This window comes from Pelecanus crispus, chromosome 31 (genome assembly GCF_030463565.1).
Source record: "Pelecanus crispus isolate bPelCri1 chromosome 31, bPelCri1.pri, whole genome shotgun sequence".
NCBI lineage: Eukaryota > Metazoa > Chordata > Aves > Pelecaniformes > Pelecanidae > Pelecanus > Pelecanus crispus.
In genome coordinates this window covers 525,501-548,720 of record NC_134673.1, presented here as the reverse complement: position 1 = coordinate 548,720, position 23,220 = coordinate 525,501, and positions in this window count along the sequence as shown.

The window sequence follows — 23,220 nt, the reverse complement described above, 5'->3', positions numbered from 1 at the left end:
CTCCCAAAAAGGCAGAACAATCTGATCTAATTGCTGACACACTAGTGTGCAGTGTAAGTTCCACCCTTTTCAGGGACCAACTAGGGTTAAAGGAAACTCTCTGTTGTCCTATGTTTTTAATTATATAAGGGACGGTGTTATACATGTAAGGAGATAACTTAATAGGAGGCCGAGTTGGTGAGGACAGTTGCTTGATATCAATTTTGAATTGGAGTTCTAAACTGGAATGGAATTTGGAGTCTGCCCAAAGACACAATGAGTGTTGAGCAGGATACAGTAAAATTATACCAACATTTGTGTGCAAAAGGACAGATATGTGTGTTATCAGGACCGTGTCCATGTTTTTCTCAGGCATGGTCCGCAATAATGCGTGAAACTGTCTTACACTCCGTGTGGTTGTCAGTTTGGCATCCTATTGAAATGGTGTCTCCTATTGTTCCCTTTAAAGATGGAATCTGTTGATCCTCATCTTCATTTTTTATAATCCACTCTTGTCTATGAGAGGTAATGCTATTATGTAGTACTACCACAGATAAATTTAGAGATTTAGCGGGGTAAGTGTCAGGTGCAAGTTCATTAGAACCTGTATAAGCACTAACCCACGGCCACCCCGTCGTACACAAATTCCATATTTTGCACGTCAGTCTTAGATTTAGTCATCAGTCCTACTCTATGGTGGGTCCATCCGCAAATCACAAAACCAGGTTGCACTAAGGTGAAGTTATACCAACAATCTAGGTTGCCATAATCACAAAATTTCGTGTCTTTTCTAGTCCAAGTGGAATCAGCATTATAAACAGTCATTTCTGTTGGTTTCCAATGGGTAGCTTCATTGATTACTCAACATCCTACTTTAATTTCTTCTCCTGGAGTGCCTCAGAGTAGGGGAACAAAATTTTTCTTGTCCCACCTCCATTCATTTCTTAAGTATATCTCACTTCCGTGCATAACCAAAGCAGAAAGGTTTAAACCTGCCCTTTCCCTTGATGCTCCCATACTTCCAGTATATCTTACTAATGCATGATCCCATAGGTTTTGTGTTTGAGCAGTGGTGATTATACCTATTCCGATTCACAGGAAAAGACAAGTTGGGGTAGGGGCATATACCCATTGCTGCTGTTGCCATCGATACTGATCCCAGTAGATTAATACAAAGAGGGGGCAAAGGAGTACACACATGGATGTGAAGATGCTGGTGTCTAGTATAATAGTTGCTCCCATGGTGTTTCATGTAAAAGAAGAAAGGAAGAGTGTTGGTGGGGAAGGCTGGAGGGGTTACCCCTTTTATGATACAGGATAAATCAGTTAATTTAACTTTAGGTCGGCCTGGTCATAATCCTAAGGTGATTGCATCAGTTTGGGTAAGTACAGCTACTTGTGCTCATGTATCTAGTAGGAATTTAGTTGGTTTTTGCCGAAGACCTACAGGAAACATAATATAAGGGCCATCATCGCTTATCCATTGATGAATATCGATCTTCCAGACAGGCAGGCTCAATAGCCATCTGGGGTTTACCCATCTCTTCTTTCATCAGGAGTGCAAGGGTTGGTAGAGACGCCCACAGGTGATGGACTGGCGATGGGAGGGCATTTTGAGGGGGAAAAGGTGTCACTCAAAGCACCTGCTTACAGAGTTAGACACTTTAAGGCAAGTGTGTTGCTATGACACGGCTGGGGAGAACAATCATCTCTGCTCATTCAGAGCTACATTGCCCTTGGTTACACACCCGTTAAGAACGATAGCTGCAAATAGGAGGAGGATACCAACGTGGAGGAGTAGGAAGGCCAGGGTACTTAACTATCTATACAGTACCAGTCTTGTAGTAAGAGTGTGCTCATAGGCAGTTTCCATGAGCCAGCTGTCAGGAAGAGCAAATTTAGCTGAACAACTTAATTACCTGAAGGTTTATAGACTTTCCAAAGAGGACTGTAACTACATAGTATTGGCCAAGATACAAAACCATATACTGGATTGGAAAGGGAGAGGGACAGCTGAGGTCTCTCTGACTAGAATCCAAGTCCTGACAATAACCAAAGCCCAACCAGGTGACAGTGTCATTTCCCTTGTGGTAATGTGTTTGTACTGTCAGAACCAGAGACTTCTCTAAGCATGAAATGAATTCATTCCCCGTACAGCTTCTTGTATAGAATCACAGAATCATAGAATGCTTTGTGTTGGAAGGGACCTTTAGAGGTCATCCAGCCCAACCCCCCTGCAGTGAGCAGGGACAGCTTTAACCACATCAGGTTGCTCAGAGCCCCGTCCAACCTGACCTTCAATGTTGCCAGGGATGGGGCCTCCACTACCTCTCTGGGCAACCCCTTCCACTGCCTGTCCAACCTCACTGTAAAAAATTTCTTTCTTATATCTACTCTAAATCTATTCTTCTTTAGTTTAAATCCATTATTCCTTGTCCTGTCACAACAGGCCTTGTTAAAAAGATTGCCCCCATCCTTCCTGTAGGCCCCCTTGAAGCACTGAAAAGCCGCAATAAGGTGTCCTCACAGCCTTCTCTTCTCCAGGCTGAACAACCCCAACTCTCTCAGCATGGCCTCGTAGGAGAGGGGCTCCAGCCCTCGCATCATTTTTGTGGCCCTCCTCTGGACCCGCTCCAACAGGTCCATGTCCTTCTTGTGATGAGGGCTCCAGAGCTGGACGCAGTGCTCCGCGTGACGTCTCAACAGAGCAGACTAGAGGGGCAGAATCCCCTCCCTCGACCTGCTGCCCACGCTTCTTTTGATGCAGCCCAGGATATGGTCGGCTTTCTGGGCTGCTAGCGCACATTGCCGGCTCATGTCCAGCTTTTCATCCACCAGTACCCCCAAGTCCTTCTCCGCAGGGCTACTCTCAATCTTTCAATGCCTTCATCCCCCCAGCCTGCATTGATATCGGGGGTTGCCCCATCCCAGGTGCACGACCTTGCACTTGGCCTCGGTGAACCTCACGAGGGTCACACAGGCCAACCTCTCCAGCTTGTCCAGGTCCCTTTGGACGACATCTCGTCCTTCTGGCATGTTAACTGCACCACTCAGCTTGGTGTCATCTGCAAACTTGCTGAGGGTGCACTCGATCCCACTATATCATTGATGAAGATGTGAAACTGCACAGGTCCCAGTATGAATCCCTGAGGGACTCCACTTGTCACCGGTCTCCATGTGGACATCGAGCCATTGACCACGAGCCTCTGGATGCGACCATCCACCCAATTCCTTATCCATCGAACAGTCCACCCATCAAATCTATATCTCCCCAATTTAGAGAGAAGGATGTGGTGGGGCGTCAAAGGCTTTACAGAAGTCCAAAGAGATGACATCCGTTGCTTTTCCCTTGTCCACTGATGCAGTCACTTCTTCATAGAAAGCTTTCAGTATCTTTCAAAAGCAAACAATGTGCCTTGACCATGTGTGCTGGGTCTGGCTGGAATGGAGCTCATTTTCTTCACAGAAACCCTGTTGAGAAGAAAGGAAAAGACTTCTCTTCCTGGTTGCTGTCATGTCCCAAGATGAAAGTGTACAGAGCTGTTTCTGGATAGTGAAATCTTTGGAGACTTCAACCATCTCTAAGGAAATACGTCATTTTAGTATGTGCATGCTGTTGTATTCTTAATCCATTTTAATTCAGTGCCAACAAGTTGACTGCCTTAAATTTGAAGAAGGGAACACAGAAAGTGGGTAGAATGCACCTGGATTTAAAAAAAAAACCAAACATACCACCCCCAGCTTTTGACAAGATTCACACCACAGTCTGGCATAGATTGTCTCAGAACTGGGGAAAAAGGTCCTTTGAGGGCCTGAAAATTTCCCACCCCTTTTGGCAGTGATCCTACACTTTTCTGAGTCTTCCTTTTGCTGCCAAGGTACATTGTTCTTCACAAGTTTTAACTTCAGGTGAGTTCCAGCCTTCCTAATTCCAGCTGTGCAAGCTCAGACAATGCTTCTTCATTCCTCCTGGTTTGCCCGACCATTCTCCACCTGCCATACACTTCTTCTTTGTGTTCAAAGTGAGTCCAGAGTTCCCTTTTCAGCCTGCTGGGATGAATCATGCCCTGGAGATGCCTGTCTTTCTCCATCAGCTCCAGAGGGAAACAAGACAACTAGCGTTTCCACACAACCCTTCACAGTAAGTAAGTACTACAGGCAGGGGCCTGGGGAAAGTAGGCTCGTAGTTTCAGCATGGAAAGAAGGGGATATACAATCCATCCTCCTTTGTCAGTGTCCTTTGCCTTTTGTTTCAAAGAACCAAGAAAATTTCCTTCTGCTATTTGAAAATCATCAAAGAGATGGGGGTGAGTGGATGATGACACATTTTACCTAAAAGTGTGTCAGATACTAGCTGACACATTTTAGAAAGTAGCTCAACAGTCAAGACATACGCCTTCGACAGGGGAGATGAAGTTCAGTTCTTCCTTCAGCCAGCAAATTCAAGGTCATATTTTTGTGCTTGCCTTTCATAACGTGCCTTTCACACAAAGTGTGGTATTGTTTGCTCTGGTTGAAGCCACATGTTCACACAGCAAATAATCCACCTCTTGAGGTACAGGGGAAGAGCATCATACGAAAGCATGCGATTGTGTTCCCTTGTCGCTTGAGATTTCAGCTGGGATGAATGGAGCCCTGTGTCACGGTTATGACAACAAAGGTATTGCTTTTATTGCAGTAATACCTGCTTACCCAAGTTCCTGGTTAATCAACTGCTCTATGACTGTGCAAGGTATGAGAGCAAGATAAGCAAAGAGTAATGATGCCAATCTATTTCTCAGTACAAAAGTCCAGGTCTCCCAAACCCAAGGTAGCTCTTTTCCTTCCTGCTGTCCAGACAAGAAACCACCTTCAATCTAAGAAATTGAAATGATCATATTTTCAGCAAGATACTAACAGACCTCTGGTCTGCAAGTATGATAACGTTATATGATTCTGCCTCATCTGAAAGAGAACAAGGGAGAATTTCCTTCCTTTCTTCTTCTCTGCCAATGTCGCCTTGAAACTGTTTTGAGTTTACAGCACATAGAAAGAGATGTTGCATTCTCTCAGAAGGCCATGCCTTCAGTAGAAAAGTGAAAACAAATGAGGATTTCCTCTAGCTGAGAGCATGTTTTGTGTCAACGGTTGTCTTTAAGCATCCAAAAGTCAGAGCTATGCACATTTGCTCCTTGGGAACACTTAGTGGCATTATGCCTATTTAACGTACTGCCCTGAGTTGAATTGTTACTGTTTTATCATTAGTATTGACCACTAAAAAAAAATACTCACAGGATGAATTCTTTCTTTTTGGAGAAGGGAAAATGTTCACTATAATGCAAGAGTAAGATGTGAAAATGCTTCTCCACTATGTTATGAGTATCAAACTCCAGGAACAGCCGGATCCATCTCATGCATGCTACAAGCTCTTAATGTAACTTTCCTGTCCGAAGATTCTTAAGTGAGGCTGGAGAATCAGTATGGCTGGAAACTGCAGACCATGAAGAGAAATCCGTACCCAGTTGGGAGCTGCACACGTGTGTTGTCTCCTCAAAAGCTGTTATAGCAGCAGAGCTGGTGTAGAGGAACAACTTCCGGCAAGGCTTTGCAATGCCCACAGAGACTGTTTCGTTTTGGAGACGTTGTCTGCTCATCATCATCAGGGAATGAGAGGTGGTTTGGGACTTCCCAGAACTCTGGAGAGAAGCTAAACCACAAATTGTTTCCTGACACCAGTGCCACCAGGGACAGAGGAGTCATCTTCCCTATTCTTAGACAGGCACAATGATGGGGAGTAATTTTGCTTTTCTTTACAGTGAATGGCAAGAAAAAACATACTTAAACGATAACATTCATCACATTTGTCTGAAACAGGTCCGGTGAAATCCACCCGAGGTCTTTGCAGAACCTCTTTCCTTTACAGGCCATATCATGCAAAAGGGGTTTTATTGCTTCTGATCCCAGTCAGTGCCTGAAAACCTTATTGCTGTTCCTGAGCTACTAAAGCTCTCCAGCCTGTCCTGGCCTGTAGCCATGAGGCCACCTTGTCTTCTCTGCATGTTTGATGTGGTAAACACAAACCAGCAAGATCTAACAACTTTGAGTGGGAAACACGCAGTTTTCTGGTCCAAAAGTCTTAGGCCATCTGAAATAATTGTTTGGGTTGGGATTTTTTTTTAATTCTATTTTTTCTATCTGCCAATAATTTGGGGAATGCCAGTATTAGGAATATGTATTGCGTTTTATTTTCACTGTTTCACTGCTGTCTTGTAGTTTGAATGCCATAAGTAGCCACTTATATACTTGTAAGATAAAACCTCTCAGTGCTGGCCATTCCTCTGTTTCTTTTTTCACCATGATGGGAGTATTTATGCATATCTGAAAAATGAATGATCTCATAACCTCCGTTTCTTTAGCTTAGGCATGCTTGGTCTGCTCCTCTTAAATGAACTCTCTAAAATGGATGAACAGACTCCTGCCGAAGCTCAATAATCCCTAGGAATGGGTGTGATACACCCATGCCTGAAAGAGCTGAGCTTCTTGTTAAACATCCTGTGCCATAAAACGGTTTCCTGAGTTAATGCCATTGTACTTTGAACAAATCACTTCCCCTCCCCCATCCTTCTCTCCCTGGAAAATTATTTCTAAATCTCCCTGGTGGACATTAGATTAAAGCAAACAAATGTAAAGATTTTCAAAAGGACAAGACTTGAGGGGAAAAGATATGCAACATCTAGATTCCTTTGCAAGTAATTTAACTCACTGAAGGGGTTCCTATTCCCAGGCATTTTGGTGGTTTAAGTAGCATTAATGCTCACTGACTGGAAGTTCCCTCTGCTACACACAGTGAGTCGTCCTGTAAAGACAGCTTGTTTCTGGTCTCTGGTGTTGTAACATTTCAGATAACCCATTTTGGAAGTTACCTTTGTGTTCTTTCTAATAATCTAAGCTAATACCTACACTTCCTGCTTTCACCTTCTGCTTTTCATTTAGGAAAGTCCTTTGAGGTTTTTGCCTGGCTGTTGTGCAGTTGTCTGGAGAGTCTGAACTTCTGCCACTCTTGAGCAATGGCCTTCCTCTTCATGTGGCAAGCAATCATGCAACCACTTCAGAAGACTAGTGGTAAGCTGGATTTATGCCATACAGTTATAAAAACAAGTAACCAGCAAAGATTTGGGGGTTTTTGATATGTATATAGATGCGTATAAATATATACAGCAAAAATTGTAGACTTCCAAATTCTGGAAGATAGAGCTTACTGTATGGGAAATTACCTGCCTCATTAAGCTCAGAAGTAAGTTTATTGATGAAGTCTCTAAGGAAGACATATACTATATTCTACTAGATTCCATATTCTGTATTTCTTACCATAGGGTGAGATGTGTCACTTGAGGTACTCGCACTGATGAGGTGGGCTTGATAAAGGAACCCACCTAGACACCACTGTTTGAGAAAGCCTAGAGAATTTCAGGCATCATCAGAGGACAGGCATAAACACCCCAGGCCCTGAGGAAGGAAGACCTCAGGGAACCCTCTGAAAGGAAGCATGGCCTAGACTAGCTCACAGTGTACTGGATACAACTAAATGTAGTCAAGTAAGTGTCTAAGGTATCTAAGCTCCCTGACTCCCCTTGGTATGCTGCCCTCACAGTAAAGAGAGAAGAGATTTAGTTCCTAGTGTTGTTGTCTTGAGCCACCTCAGATGTCTCAGGAGATCATAGCTGGCCTCCAGCTGCCTTTGCATAAGGGCAAGGCTATTCCATATGTCCTGTTGCTGGCCCACTACTCATAGCTCGCATTCCCTCAGGCATCTTGAATGGCAGGAGGCTTCTGTGGTACAGCTACTGAGCTGTACTCCAGATCTCCAGGGTTTAGAATTTTAACTTAACCAAACTAGTTAGTTCAGGTGGAGACATTTGCATATCAGCACCTACAGGTAGGGAACTTAACCTTTGAGCTAAATCTCTGCCTAAGTGTGAGATTCATTTGCCTGAGGACACATGTCTGGCGCCATTTGACTGAGATGCTGTTGCAAATACAGATTTGTGGATGCTGCTGACTATACCACATTGTTGCAAATATGATTTTTTACATGGCTTTGGTTAGCAGCAATTTAAGATTTATTAATATTTTTTAGATAGGTCACAGTATTAGGTTGTATAATTCTTAAGAACACTTAACCATCAGCCACTTTAAAACAGCAATTTGATGGAATTTGTTACATTCAAGATAGCAACTTAGTTAAAGATTTGAGAATGGCAAGGTTCACTCTATTACTTACATGGAAGAAATGCACAAAGAAAAATTCAGTTACACTCGAGTTAGAATGGTTTACAGAGGGATCGTGGATGCAGGGGATAAGGAGGACCCTCCCGTTGAGTCACAAGGTTCAGAACAGACCCCCTTGCTATCTAAACTCCTTCTCAGAGAGGAGTCTAGGTGCGGCAACGTCCAATCTTAGTCTCAGATTTGGTCAATGGTTTATAAGAATAAGGATAATATATATATGCATATATAGTCAAATTACACACACACACGCACGCGTGCGTGCCAGGTTAAGCTGTGATTAAAATTTCCCTTTTTGTGAATTTCATGAATTACTTACTTTTATGTACTGGCATTCATCAATGGACGGTCGGTGAACCTCATGAAGTCAGGCCTTTGAGTCCTTGCAAAATCATTGATGGACAACCCTTTAATCCTCACGAAATCTAGCCTGAGAGGCATCCCAGCGCAAGGGGAGATACGGGGTCACACAGCCCGCTGAGGTCCTGGAGAGCTCCAGAAGTTGTCCCTCTTGGATGGCTATTTATAGGACTCGAGATGATTGGCTTGGGTCAGTATTTTACCTTCTGGCCACACTTTGTGCTGAGTCATTCTGGGACACAATTCAGGGAGCACATGGCCCAGGTGTGGACAGAGACTGCCCGATGCCCAAGTCATGATGACCAAGATAACAGCACAATGGGGCTTGTCCTGGGATCTCAGAGTGGCCTGGGGGGCTGCACCACCACAGATGCTCTGGGCTATGTAAGGCGTCCATATGGCAATATTCATCTAGATTTATACACATATATCTATGTATTTGTTAAAAATTGTTACTTATTTGTCATGGGATTACTGAGAGAGATATCCCTATTTCCAGACAAAACAAAATCAAAGCAAAAAGCCCTTAATCTGATTTTCAGTGTATCCAGGAGCTGAGCACATATGGCCGAGTGGGAGGTGTCCACAGCTTGTAAGCACAGATCATGTTGGATTTCCCGTGCATCTGTGTTAAGAATGAGAAGAGTGTATGCAGTAAGCTTGACACCATTTCACTCTGCTTCCAGTTAAAATACCTGAGTATAGATGCCTATACGTGCCTAGGTATGGAATGGAATGGATTAGATGTGGTGAGTTGACCTTGGCTAGATGCCAGGTGTCCACCAAAGCCGCTCGATCACTCTCCCTCCTCAGCTGGATGGGGCAGGGAGAAAAATATAACAAAAGGCTTGTGGGTTGAGATAAGAGCAGGGAGATCACACAGCAAGTATTGTCATGGGCAAAACAGACTCAACTTGGGGAAATTAACTGAATTTATTACCAATCAAATCAGAGTAGGGTAACGAGAAATAAATCCAAATCTTAGAAAACACCTTCCCTGCACCCCTCCCTTCTTCCCGGGCTCAACTTCACTCCTGACTTCTCTACCTCCTCCCTGCAAGCAACGCAGGGGGATGGGGAATGAGGGTTATGGCCAGTTCATAACGAATTGTCTCTGCCGCTCCTTCCTCCTCACACTCTTCCCCCGCTCCAGCATGGGGTCCCATCCACAGAAGACTGTCCTTCATGAACTTCTCCAGCGTGGGTCCTTCTCCTTCCCACAGGCTACAGTTCTTCATGAACTGTTCCAGCATAGGTTTTTTCAACAGGGTGCAGTCCTTCAGGAATGGCCTGCTCCAGCATGGGTCCCCCACAGGGTCACAAGTCCTGTCAGAAAACCTGCTCCAGTGTGGGCTTCTCTTCACGGGGTCACAGGTCCTGCCAGGAGCCTGCTCCACCACGGGCTCTCCATGGGGTCATAGCCTTCTTTGGGTGCATCTACCTGCTCTGGCACGGGATCCTCCCCAGGCTGCAGCTGGATATCTGCTCCACTGTGGGCCTCCATGGGCTGCAGGGGAATCTCTGCTCCATTGTGTGGAGCACCTCTTCCCCCTCCTTCTTCACTGACCTTGGTGTCTGCAGAGTTGTTTCTCTCACGTTGTAGTGACTCGGATGCCCTCTCCAGCCTTCTTGAGCAGCTCCTCTAAATGTTGCTGTCTTCAAATAGGCCAGTTCCACAGCCTTCCTCCGAACAACCCAATCATCAGCTTCACTGAGGAAGATGGCATTCTGCCTTGCCAGTTGTCACTCACTGTTTTTCCCAGGAGCATCATGGTTCAGTGGGTTGCTCTACAGAATTTGCTCTGCTGCCTTTCTAGTGCAGTCAGCGATAGCTGGCTAGAGGAGCAACACTGGGGAGGCACACAGCCCTTCCTCCGCCAGTGGAGCACAGGCAACTTGTCCCTAAAAGTGAAGAACGTCCAGGTCCCTGACAAAGGGAAATAAATACATTTGCAGTGTAACAGTAGGAAAATGGCACCATCAGGTGGCCATTGAGCTGGAAGTGACAGGTCAGTGTCATCTCTTCTTTCATCAGGAGTGCAAGGGTTGGTAGAGACGCCCACAGGTGATGGACTGGCGATGGGAGGGCATTTTGAGGGGGAAAAGGTGTCACTCACAGCACCTGCTTACAGAGTTAGACACTTTAAAGCAAGTGTGTTGCTATGACATGGCTGGGGAGAACAATCATCTCTGCTCATTCAGAGCTACATTGCCCTTGGTTACACACCCGTTAAGAACGATAGCTGCAAATAGGAGGAGGATACCAACGTGGAGGAGTAGGAAGGCCAGGGTACTTAACTATCTATACAGTACCAGTCTTGTAGTAAGAGTGTGCTCATAGGCAGTTTCCATGAGCCAGCTGTCAGGAAGAGCAAATTTAGCTGAACAACTTAATTACCTGAAGGTTTATAGACTTTCCAAAGAGGACTGTAACTACATAGTATTGGCCAAGATACAAAACCATATACTGGATTGGAAAGGGAGAGGGACAGCTGAGGTCTCTCTGACTAGAATCCAAGTCCTGACAATAACCAAAGCCCAACCAGGTGACAGTGTCATTTCCCTTGTGGTAATGTGTTTGTACTGTCAGAACCGGAGACTTCTCTAAGCATGAAATGAATTCATTCCCCGTACAGCTTCATGTACAGAAACATAGAATCATAGAATGCTTTGGGTTGGAAGGGACCATTAGAGGTCATCTAGCCCAACCCCCCTGCAGTGAGCAGGGACAGCTTTAACCACATCAGGGTGCTCAGAGCCCCGTCCAACCTGACCTTCAATGTTGCCAGGGATGGGGCCTCCACTACCTCTCTGGGCAACCCCTTCCACTGCTTCACCACCCCCAGTGCAAAAAAATTTCTTTCTTATATCTACTCTAAATCTATTCTTCTTTAGTTTAAATCCATTATTCCTTGTCCTGTCACAACAGACCTTGCTAAAAAGCTTGCCCCCATCCTTCCTATAGGCCCCCTTGAAGTACTCAAAGGCCCCAAGAAGGTGTCCTCACAGCCTTCTCTTCTCCAGGCTGAACAACCCCAACTCCCTCAGCCTGGCCTCGTAGGAGAGGGGCTCCAGCCCTCGCATCATTTTTGTGGGCCTCCTCTGGACCCGCTCCAGCAGGTCCATGTCCTTCTTGTGCTGAGGGCTCCAGAGCTGACACAGTACTCTGCGTATCCCTCAGGATCTGGTGTATCCCTCAGGATCACTGTGGCTTGACATGTCTCGGTTTATATTTTGTGTGCAGTTGCTATGCCAAGTATTCTCACTTCCACATATGTTGTTGGAGCTGTTGGAAATGATGTGCTTTTGGAATGCAGGCCACCAGCCACTGGCACTCTGGCAAACATTTCTACTGAATGGTTGCTTTCCAGACCCTCAGAACTGATGCAGATCATCTCCTACAATGGAAGCACTGGGGAAAAGATTCAAAGAAAAGGAACTGGGCTCAACAAGAGCTTCTTCAATGATTACCAAGCAGAGGGGTCTTGTCTTTACTCCTAAAAGACTTTCAAGTCTCTGATGCTGGAATTTATATGTGTCTGGCGTCTTCTGGGAAAGATGACACAAGGAAGCCTTTGAAGTGGATGTGATATGAAATTGTCTTGTCAGTTCTCATTGCTTAGTTCTTGGCGTCTCAAATAAACTCTCGTGTTCCTCATCTGCAGAAAACAGAAGATGTGAAGGCTGTTGCTTGCTTCTGCCTGACCTCCAGCTAGCCACAGAAGTAACAGTTACGTTGCTGTTTGTTTCCCTTGGATGCTGTTATTATCTTCTTTGAAATACCAACTGATTTGCTACAGCTTAATACCTTGAGAGGCAGCTCAGCTAACATCAGCACCTTGCTGCTCTAAGCATTGATTTCAACTTGGTACATCCTGGTTTTCTTTTCCAAGCAGATTTCTCTTTATCCCTGCCCCCATGATGGGTGGGGTTGGAATGAGATGGTCTTTAAGGTGCCTTCCAACTCAAATCATTCTATGTCCTATGTTCTAAGACCAGCTATCTCCAGCTTTCCTAGAGTCAAATGCACAAGAGAAGCACCGCCAATTTAGGGTATGTGACTAAATCAGTTTTAAGGGTCATTGCCACCCTCCTGATAGTTACAGGAAAGGACCACTGAGCAGTAAAAAAACCTCTGAAAAGTAGAGGACAGCCAAGACCACAAGTAAATACCCACCAAGAGAAGAAGAGTGTTGAGGAAGAGGAGACAAGGTTTTCTTTAGGGATGCCTGCAAGGTGAATCAAACCAGAAATACTCTGCACAAGCTCATTTGTTTTTCAGCGAGCTGAATAAAATGTATCCCTATCAACACTAAACAATAGCTGAGCACAATCAACACGAGAGTTCACTGAAAGGTGTGTTTAGATCAACTTTGTGGGTGGTGACTGCATTATGTCATTCATTCTTTTGCTTCCATAGGATTGGGACAATGGACAGAGCTGAAGTGGTCTGCAAAGTCATGGGAGCCCATGGTAACAGGGCTATGGAGCTCTTGTGCACAGCTGTGATCTGTGGCATCTCCATTTCCAGGGTCTCTGTTCACTCAGTGTCCTCGTCTTGGCTGCGATAGAGTGAAATTTCTTCACAGTAGCCTGTATGGGGCTGTGGTTTGGATTTGTGATGAAAACAGGGTTGATGACGCAGGCATGTTTTCATTACTGCTGAGCAGTGCTTACACAGAGCCAAGGCCTTTTCTGCTTCTCACCCCACCCCACCAGCGAGTAGGCTGGGGGTGCACAAGAAGGTGGAAGGGGACACAGCTGGGAGAGCTGATCCCAACTGACCAAAGGGATATGCCGTACCATATGACATCATGCTCAGCATATAAAGCCGGGGCAAGAAGAAGGAAGGGGGGACATTCAGAGTTATGGCATTTGTCTTCCCAAGTTACCATTACACATGATAGAGCCCTGCTTTCCTGGAGATGGCTGAACACCTGCCTGCCGATGGGATGTAGTGAATGAATTCCTCATTTCTTTTCGCTTGTGTGTGCGACTTTTGCTTTACCTAGTAAGCTGTCTTTATCTCAGCCCATGAGTTTTCTCACTTTTACCCTGCCAATTCTCTCCCCCATTGCACCATGGAGGAGTGAGTGAGCAGCTGAGCGCTGCTGAGCTGCCTCCTGGGGTCAAACCACAACACTCAGCTCTCATTAATATTTTTCATTGAAACATCTGGATGTAACAGGGAGGGGCACAATGGGGGGGGTGTGTATATGTAATATATATATATGTTATTTATATAAGCCAGTCAGGAATTACTCCCTACTCTCAGCTGACTGTGCTGAGCAAGAGCAGAATTTAGCTGCCTAACCATAGATACCTACAGGCATTCCAGAGATCCTAGGGAGCTGGAAATGCCTATTCAAGCCTGACATGTGATACAGGACCGATGGAGACCTCTCCACTTCTGGCGTGGCTGCTGCCTGCCACCCAGCTGTACAACAGCACCTACAAAAACACCAGATGCTTCATGGGGCCTTACTAGAAGGGCAGTTCAGAGGACTCAGATTTGCTGCTAGTTCAGTCCTGCCCCGACGCAATCTGGTCTTTCTCTGAGGGGGGGACGACGACACTGGAGTGGCAGGCTGCCATTGTAAACCTTATTTGTAAACAGCATTCTAGAAAGGATCTTGGAAACTACGGCACTGCCTGACTCCCATCCCTAACAATGTTATGGAGTTTCTGATAAAGAATAAGAAATTGGAGGCATTCCCATAACTAGGGTGGAACGAAGACACAGCCTAGCTGGGCTAGCAGGCTGCTTTTCCTCTGGCTGCTATGCCCTGGGGTTTGAGCGATTTGTCTGCTAGTTCAAGGGCATTGGCATGTTCTGTGTTCCTTAGATAACAGTCTGCTCATTCATCATCTGGATTTTGTGTCCAACAGCTATTTTGTGTGTTCAGCTCTATTCAGTAGGAATAAAACTACAAACTTACTTCGGCTAAAAACAGATTTGCCAGAAACAATGCCGGAAGGACCCCAAAGGACATGGGTCTTCCATGAGTCTTATGTCACCGCTGCCAGTCTCAGATAGATTGACAGGTCTGAACTGGCCCTAGACATCTGCGTTGAGGCAACTTAGAACTCCATTGACTGTAATTAAGCACAAACACCTAGTTCATATGTGGACACCGACGTTGCAATCTTTGTCTCAGACTGAACCTCACCTTATGAAAAGACTGTGGACATGGATCATGAGACATTTGTGTAAAGAGAGGGTGAAGATGCAATATTAATGCAAGTCAAATCCTGGTTAAAAATTGACTCAAATTTTACCCGTGACACTCATTAAAAAACAAGGTGGGTATTGAATCAGGCTCCACCGAGGTCTACACCCCCTGTATGAATGTAGCTATAACCCTGAGATCACTGATGCAAAACCAAAGGAATAAGTTATCTTCCACCTCCATGATGCACAGGACAAAAGGTGGTAAGCTAAATTCTGTGGAAGAAAGGACTGTTCCCAGAAAATAACCGTGACAGCCTGGAAACAAGGATCCTTCAGCATCCACTGTCATTTCTGTCTCAGGAGGTCTCCAGGTGCCACCTCAGAAAGGTGCACATCTCCCACAGCCCTTGTATGACCAGCGACATGTAGGCGTGTTGGATGCCCTGAAGAATCTTAAAGAACAACAGGTGTCTACATTTAGGCAAATAAGCCTAGCAAAAGGTTAGGATTCAGAAGACCTTGTGGAGCAGACAGCTCTGTCGGGGCTACTTATGCACTAGAAGAGCACACTACTCTACCACAAGCGTTCAAAGCATGACAGACAGGTGTGTAGCGCTGCATGAAGTTGTTGTCTCTCAGACTCTTTGAGCACAGGTGGCATGTTCTCCACCCAAGAAGTGAAGTGTAGATACATTACTATGTTTTAAATTACTCTGGGTTTGTTTTTTTTTTTTCCTTTTGCTCCAAAACTCTGAGAATTCCACCCAGAAGAGTGATGGAGAGAGATTACCTTCACGGGGTGCTGTGCATTTGTTGGGGTGTGTGTATTTGAATTTGATGTGAAGCTGGGCTTTGTACGTAAGCAGCAGTCCAGATGATCAAAACCTCAGAGAATGATGATCGCTGAAATGCCTCGTAAGGACTGAAATTATTTTCAGAAAAAAGACTCCACAGAAATTCTTCCTGAGATAAAGAGATCGTTTATCAAATCCTGGCTTGGGACAGCTCACTCCTGCCTGCACGCTGCCAGTATTGGGCAAAATACACACAGAAAAGGCTGGGGGAAAGGAAAATCCTTGAAGCAAAGTATTGAACTAGGCATAATACAGAATGGGATCAAGAACGTGAAACGCACAAACTGCAATTAAGCCTTAAATTTCTCTAAGAAAATAATATGATCTTTCATGCCACAACAAAATTACCACATTTAAAAAAAATACTTCTTTTTAACTGAACAAATTCTCATGGTTGATTCTTCATGGGAGTTTTTAAAGAATGGATAAACTTCTTCTGAGAATGCACAGTCTTTAAACGTGAACATCACGGACATGTCAGTAACGTTGAAAAAAGCCAGCATTTTCTCTTCACAGTTAAGGTAAACTCCAACTTTCCTGGGACTTTTCTGCACCTCTAACCGTGCCCATGGATCAGTTCTTGCCCAGTAACGTTTAGAACTGAAGCCCAGAGCCCAGAATCCTTCTTTAGGTGACAGAGATATTATTCCTTTCCTCGGAGCCGATTTTCTGGCTACTCCCAGGTCCCAGTCATTGCTTTTTTCAACATCCACCTCCCAGTAATGCTTCCCAGAGGAGAAACCTTCTGAGCCCAGCACACAGACAGATGAATCAAAACGCCCTTCATTTTGAGTCACTTTCTGGGCCTGTGATTTATGCATAAAACTCTTCTTGTCGGCAGCAATAGACAAATTTGGATGCGCTGTGTCGCCATCAAGCTTGATGTCATCTACAACAGAGAGATATTTGGGGCTTTATGAACACGCCTCTAAAGCAAATAGAGAAACAGGGAAACAGGGAACAGGGAACAGGAAGAAACAGGGAACTGTGCGCAACTGTACTGCACTGCATTTCATTCTGAAAATCTCCCTACAACTAGTCTAGAAAGACCTCTAAGCCTGCAGTGGAGGAGGACTGCACTCAGACATAGAAATTACACTTTAACTTTCAAATGCTTCACTGCCAAGTGAAAATCTCCATATCACTGGAATAAAAGGCATTTTTAGACTCACAACCAAGTCCACGCTCAGCACTGCTTCTGCAGTATTCACAGATTTTACGCCATTGAGTACAGACACAAGTAAATACATTATTTTACCTGCATTGCCACGAGCCTTTCTGAATTCTGAAAGCAATTGGGGGGAGAGAAAAAAAAAAAAAAGAAAAAAGAAGTTAAGAAGCAGCAAACTCCAAACATTGACTGAAAAACTTTTCCAACTCCAAGGTGGGAAATCTCAGACTGAGTCTAAGGTTAAACCATGCAGGTCAACTGATACTCAAATTCCCCCTTGCTCTCTCAAGCCCTGTGATTACCTGCGAGGGATGAAGAAGGATCTGAAGCTGCGATGAGTTTCCTGCTTGGGAACTGCTTCCCCTCTCAGGTCCCAGTTTGCTGCCTTGCCAGCATTTTACATGGATGCCCTGCCAGCCACACTCCACATTTCAATCCCTGTGAGATCCCTGGTCAGCACCCCAGCATTTCCAGGGACACAGAAAGAGACGGTCCCCTTTGTGACACTCAGGGAAATAAGTTTCAGCCACATGTTGTGAATTTCTCAGGTGGGGGTGGATACAAAGGAACAGGCTGGGTGAATTTTCCCTAATCCTCCAAAGGAAGTGGGGAATGCCCTTTCCACTGAGTTTCTGGGTCCATGCAACTGTGAAAGCTTGGGGCAATAATGGCAGGGCAGGGAAGGATAATGGACAAGATGTGGCAGGCTGAGAATCTGCTATACAAACCAAGCTGCTGAGAAGTCAAGTTAGATGAGTGAATATTAAATATTTGCCAGGGTAGAATCAGCTGAATTTGTGTTCTTATGTGCGAGAGATGAAAAGATCACCCAGCAGGGTAGGGTCATGAAGTCCCGAGATGTGCACTTAAAGGATTAGCTCAAAGGTAGGCATCTGTATGTGAAAAACGTCAAGTTTTAGCTGAATGCGTGTGAAGCTTGTAGGCAACCAGAAAGGTTCACTATCCTTTGCACGCAGTTTCTCTGCCAAGTTACCATGGGCAGCAGGAGAAGAAAGCATGAAGTTGGGGCAAGAATGATGACTTACAAATCAGTCCACATTTGAAGCAACAAACAAAGTGGCATGGCAGATGGCTCATGCTGCTTGGAGCTGCATCTCACATGCTTCTGACTCTAGCAGGGAGCTCTTCAATACCCCATCATCACCTACTTTCCCACCAAGTCCCAGGACTTGTTGGTGGCCAAGGCTCTCCAAACCCATCAGCCCCACCATGGCCTTCCCTCACTCTCCTACCAACACCAAAGCCTCCACCAGCCAGAACACCTCAAGCAACACCCTATGAATGTGCCTAAAAGTCACAATTAACTGGCACACACAGCCTCCAAGGAGACAGCGACACTCACCATTCTCCTTCTTCTGGTTCTCTGCAAGAAGAAAGGGGAAAGGGAGAACGTGGCTTAGCACCCGACTCCAAGGAAGACAGGGACGAAAACCTGCACCTCATTTGGCAATACACACTCATCCTCTATCAGCACCTGTGCCCCGCCAGAGATCCCATACCCTGCCAGAGCTCCTCCAAGCGCAGAACTGCCATGGCATCACACTACACGCAGACACCCTTCTCGGCACTCCGTGTTGCCCCACCTTGCGGCACACAGGGGAATTACACCTGGCAGATTTCTATTTCCCAAGGGATGCTATTCCTTTTCCCCACGGACAGATTCTCTCTCTCTCGGGCCACAACGTCTCCCCTTGACTGAATAGCAAAGAACACAGAGCCTTCACAATGGACACCAGTCAGCAACAGCACCCCACAGTCATAAGAACATCCCATCAGCCCTGACAAATGCATGCTGGGTCACCAGAACAGACAAGGACCCAGGAATACGACAGGCATGGCACTATCAAGTCTCCACTCCGGAGCTCACCACCATCAATCAGCAGGCAAGGACTCGAAACCCTGAACACCCACACTTACCAATCTGCCCCTGCAGGTGTGCTGAAAGGCAAAGACACCATCAATAGGAACTGCACAGCAGCTAGTGGGAGACCCCTCCACGCAAAGGAAGAACAAAAAGCAAGCCCACAAGTGGCCATGGGGCACGGCCTTTGCAAAGCCCAAGCCAGGGAGCACCAGCTGCCATCTGGAGCCTTGGGCACTGGCAGGCTCGCTCAACGTGGCCCTTGGGAAACAGTTGCCATTGCTGCAGCGTCCCTCCTCACCCACCCCAAGGCCTCTATCCCAGCGGGGAAGGCATGTGGGCAAGCACAAAGACTCACCGTTCCTTGCGCGAAGATCCTCTGCCAAGTCACCATGGTCACAGGAGAAGAAGACATCAAGTCAGGGCAAGACCCACAAGGTCCTTGCAAGCCACTCCACTCTGGGACCACCCACCCCAGGCAGGCATGAAAAACTCCTCTGGCTTGGGGGATGGTTCAGGCTCCCTGGAGTTAACCCTCATGGGCCTCCACCTTGGCATTCTTGTCACCAGCCACAAACACCCACTTCCCGACCAGAAGCCAGGGCTGCTCACGGACCTAGGCTCTCCACCCCACTGGCCACACCACGGCCTTCCCTCAACACCTCCTGCCCTCATGGCTCCTGCCTGCACCAAAGCCTCCACCAGCCTAGACATCACCAGAAACCCGCCATGGCAACCCCAAACCTCACTTGTGGCAAGGGCCATGGCTGCCACTAGAGGCCCTTTCCCCGGGGACAGCTGCTGCAAGAAAGCAGAGGCCAAGTGGGCACAGATTGCCTCCAAGCCAGCTGTCTCTCAGCATTCCGCACAGCTCTCATGCTCACACTGCGGGCTCTCCTGGCTATCTCATGGGCTCACGGCTGACTTGCCCACCGCTGTCCCAGCCTGCCACCACACCCCACAATCTGCTTGCACACACGGCCCCCAGGGAGACAGCAACACTCACCAATCTCCTTCTGCATTTCTGTAAGAAAAGAGGCGGAAGAACAAACACCTTGCTTAGCACCAGAACTCCAAGGAAGACGGGGCAAAATCACCCACCAGGGACCATGGCAGTGACAGGAGCAGCGAAGCCCTCGTGTCCTGTAGCACCATTGCCTTTGGGATGTGCAAGGAAGTCTTGCCCCAGGAGCCCTCAACCAGAAACCAGGGAGGACAGGGGCACAGCACATCCCTGTCTCAGGGAACAGGCCTACTGGGCTCCTGGGACTCTTTGGAGCCACACCCAGCCCATACTCCCTGCCTGGCTGCCCGTGCTGCACCACTCCCACCGCGGCCCTTCTCAGCACAGCACGCAAAGTCTTCAGCAAGGCAGGCTCGACCTGTGCAAACACCTCCACCCAGCCAGGGCTCCCCTAGGCACTGAGCCGTGGCTGCAGCGCGCTGCTTGGACTCACCCTTCTCTGCGTCACATCCTGCCCTCTGTTGTGACTGGAGTTCCTCTGCAAATGACAGGTAGGGAGAAGGGAGAGCAGTCAGGGCTGCCCAGGCAGGAGCTGACGCCAGCAGTGGGGACAGCGGCTCCCCTGGCTCTGGGCACAGCTGCATCCAGCCCCTGTGCTAGGTGGAGACCCACCGGGGTCCCAACCACTCCCCACACCTCATGGCAATGCCCCGGCCTGGCACACACAGCCTGGAGGACTGCCACCTCCACTGACATCACAGCCACATGCCCTCACTGGCATGTCAGGTGCCAGGGCATATGGCACCTTCACCTCGACCAGCACCCGCCAAGCCACAAGCTAGAGTACCCCCACCACAACCTCCCTGCCCACTCTTTATGGCTCAACACAGGGAATTCAGCCTGCCAGTTTCCTCCTTCCCAGGGGACGGCAGTCCCTTTCCCCAGGGATGGACTCTCTCTCTTGGGCCACCACTTCTCCCCTTGACTGAAGACCAAAGATCACAGAGCCTTCACAATGGAGACCAGTCAGCAAGAGGGCCCCCAGTCTTGAGAATATCCCATCAGCCCTGACAAATGCATGCTGGGCCACCAGAACAGACAAGGACCCAGGAACAGGACAAGCATGGCACTAGCAAGTCTCCACTCCGGAGCTCACCACCATCAATCAGCAGGCAACGACTCGAAACCCTGAACATCCACACTTACCAATCTGCCTCTGCAGGTGTGCTGAAAGGCAAAGACACCATCAATAGGAACTGCACAGCAGCTAGTGGGAGACCCCTCCACGCAAAGGAAGAACAAAAAGCAAGCCCACAAGTGGCCATGGGGCACGGCCTTTGCAAAGCCCAAGCCAGGGAGCACCAGCTGCCATCTGGAGCCTTGGGCACTGGCAGGCTCGCTCAATGTGGCCCTTGGGAAACAGTTGCCATTGCTGCAGCGTCCCTCCTCACCCGCCCCAAGGCCTCTGTCCCTGCAGGGAAGGCATGTGGGCAAGCACAAAGACTCACCGTTCCTTGCGCGAAGGACCTCTGCCAAGTCACCATGGTCACAGGAGAAGAAGACATCAAGTCAGGGCAAGACCCACAAGGTCCTTGCAAGCCACTCCACTCTGGGACCACCCACCCCAGGCAGGCATGAAAAACTCCTCTGGCTTGGGGGATGGTTCAGGCTCCCTGGAGTTAACCCTCATGGGCCTCCACCTTGGCATTCTTGCCACCAGCCACAAACACCCACTTCCCGACCACAAGCCAGGGCTGCTCACGGACCTAGGCTCTCCACCCCACTGGCCACACCACGCTCCTCCCTCAACAGCTCCTGCCCTCATGGCTCCTGCCTGCACCAAAGCCTCCACCAGCCTAGACATCACCAGAAACCCGCCATGGCAACCCCAAACCTCACTTGTGGCAAGGGCCATGGCTGCCACTAGAGGCCCTTTCCCCGGGGACAGCTGCTGCAAGAAAGCAGAGGCCAAGTGGGCACAGATTGCCTCCAAGCCAGCTGTCTCTCAGCATTCCGCACAGCTCTCATGCTCACACTGCGGGCTCTCCTGGCTATCTCATGGGCTCACGGCTGACTTGCCCACCGCTGTCCCAGCCTGCCACCACACCCCACAATCTGCTTGCACACACGGCCCCCAGGGAGACAGCACCACTCACCAATCTCCTTCTGGTTTTCTGTAAGAAAAGAGGCGGAAGAACAAACACCTTGCTTAGCACCAGAACTCCAAGGAAGACCGCGCAAAAGCCTGGGTCTCATTTGGCAACACACACTCATCACTCACCCTCCATCAGCACTGGTCCCCTTCCAGAGCTCTGCAGAATGCAGACCTGCCATGGCAGAACACTGCACGCAGTCACCCTTCTCGGCACTCCTTGCTGCCCCACCTTGCGGCACACAAGGGAATTACACCTGGCAGTTTCCAACTTCCCAGGGGATGCTATTCCCTTTCCCCACGGACAGATTCTCTCTCTCTCGGGCCACAACGTCTCCCCTTGACTGAATAGCAAAGAACACAGAGCCTTCACAATGGACACCAGTCAGCAACAGCACCCCACGGTCATAAGTACATCCCATCAGCCCTGACAAATGCATGCTGGGCCACCAGAACAGACAAGGACCCAGGAACAGGACAAGCATGGCACTAGCAAGTCTCCACTCCGGAGCTCACCACCATCAATCAGCAGGCAACGACTCGAAACCCTGAACATCCACACTTACCAATCTGCCTCTGCAGGTGTGCTGAAAGGCAAAGACACCATCAATAGGAACTGCACAGCAGCTAGTGGGAGACCCCTCCACGCAAAGGAAGAACAAAAAGCAAGCCCACAAGTGGCCATGGAGCACGGCCTTTGCAAAGCCCAAGCCAGGGAGCACCAGCTGCCATCTGGAGCCTTGGGCACTGACAGGCTCGCTCAACGTGGCCCTTGGGAAACAGTTGCCATTGCTGCAGCGTCCCTCCTCACCCGCCCCAAGGCCTCTGTCCCAGCAGGGAAGGCATGTGGGCAAGCACAAAGACTCACCGTTCCTTGTGCGAAGTTCCTCTGCCAAGTCACCATGGTCACAGGAGAAGAAGATATCAAGTCAGGGCAAGACCCACAAGGTCCTTGCAAGCCACTCCACTCTGGGACCACCCACCCCAGGCAGGCATGAAAAACTCCTCTGGCTTGGGGGATGGTTCAGGCTCCCTGGAGTTACCCTCACGGGCCTCCACCTTGGCATTCTTGTCACCAGCCACAAACACCCACTTCCCGACCACAAGCCAGGGTTGCTCACGGACCTAGGCTCTCCACCCCACTGGCCACACCACGGCCTTCCCTCAACACCTCCTGCCTGCACCAAAGCCTCCACCAGCCTGGACATCACCAGAAACCCGCCATGGCAACCCCAAACCTCACTTGTGGCAAGGGCCATGGCTGCCACTAGAGGCCCTTTCCCCGGGGACAGCAGCTGCAAGAAAGCAGAGACCAAGCGGGCACAGATTGCCTCCAAGCCAGCTGTCTCTCAGCATTCCGCACACCTCTCACACTGCGGGCTCTCCTGGCTATCTCATGGGCTCAGGAGGACTTGCCCATA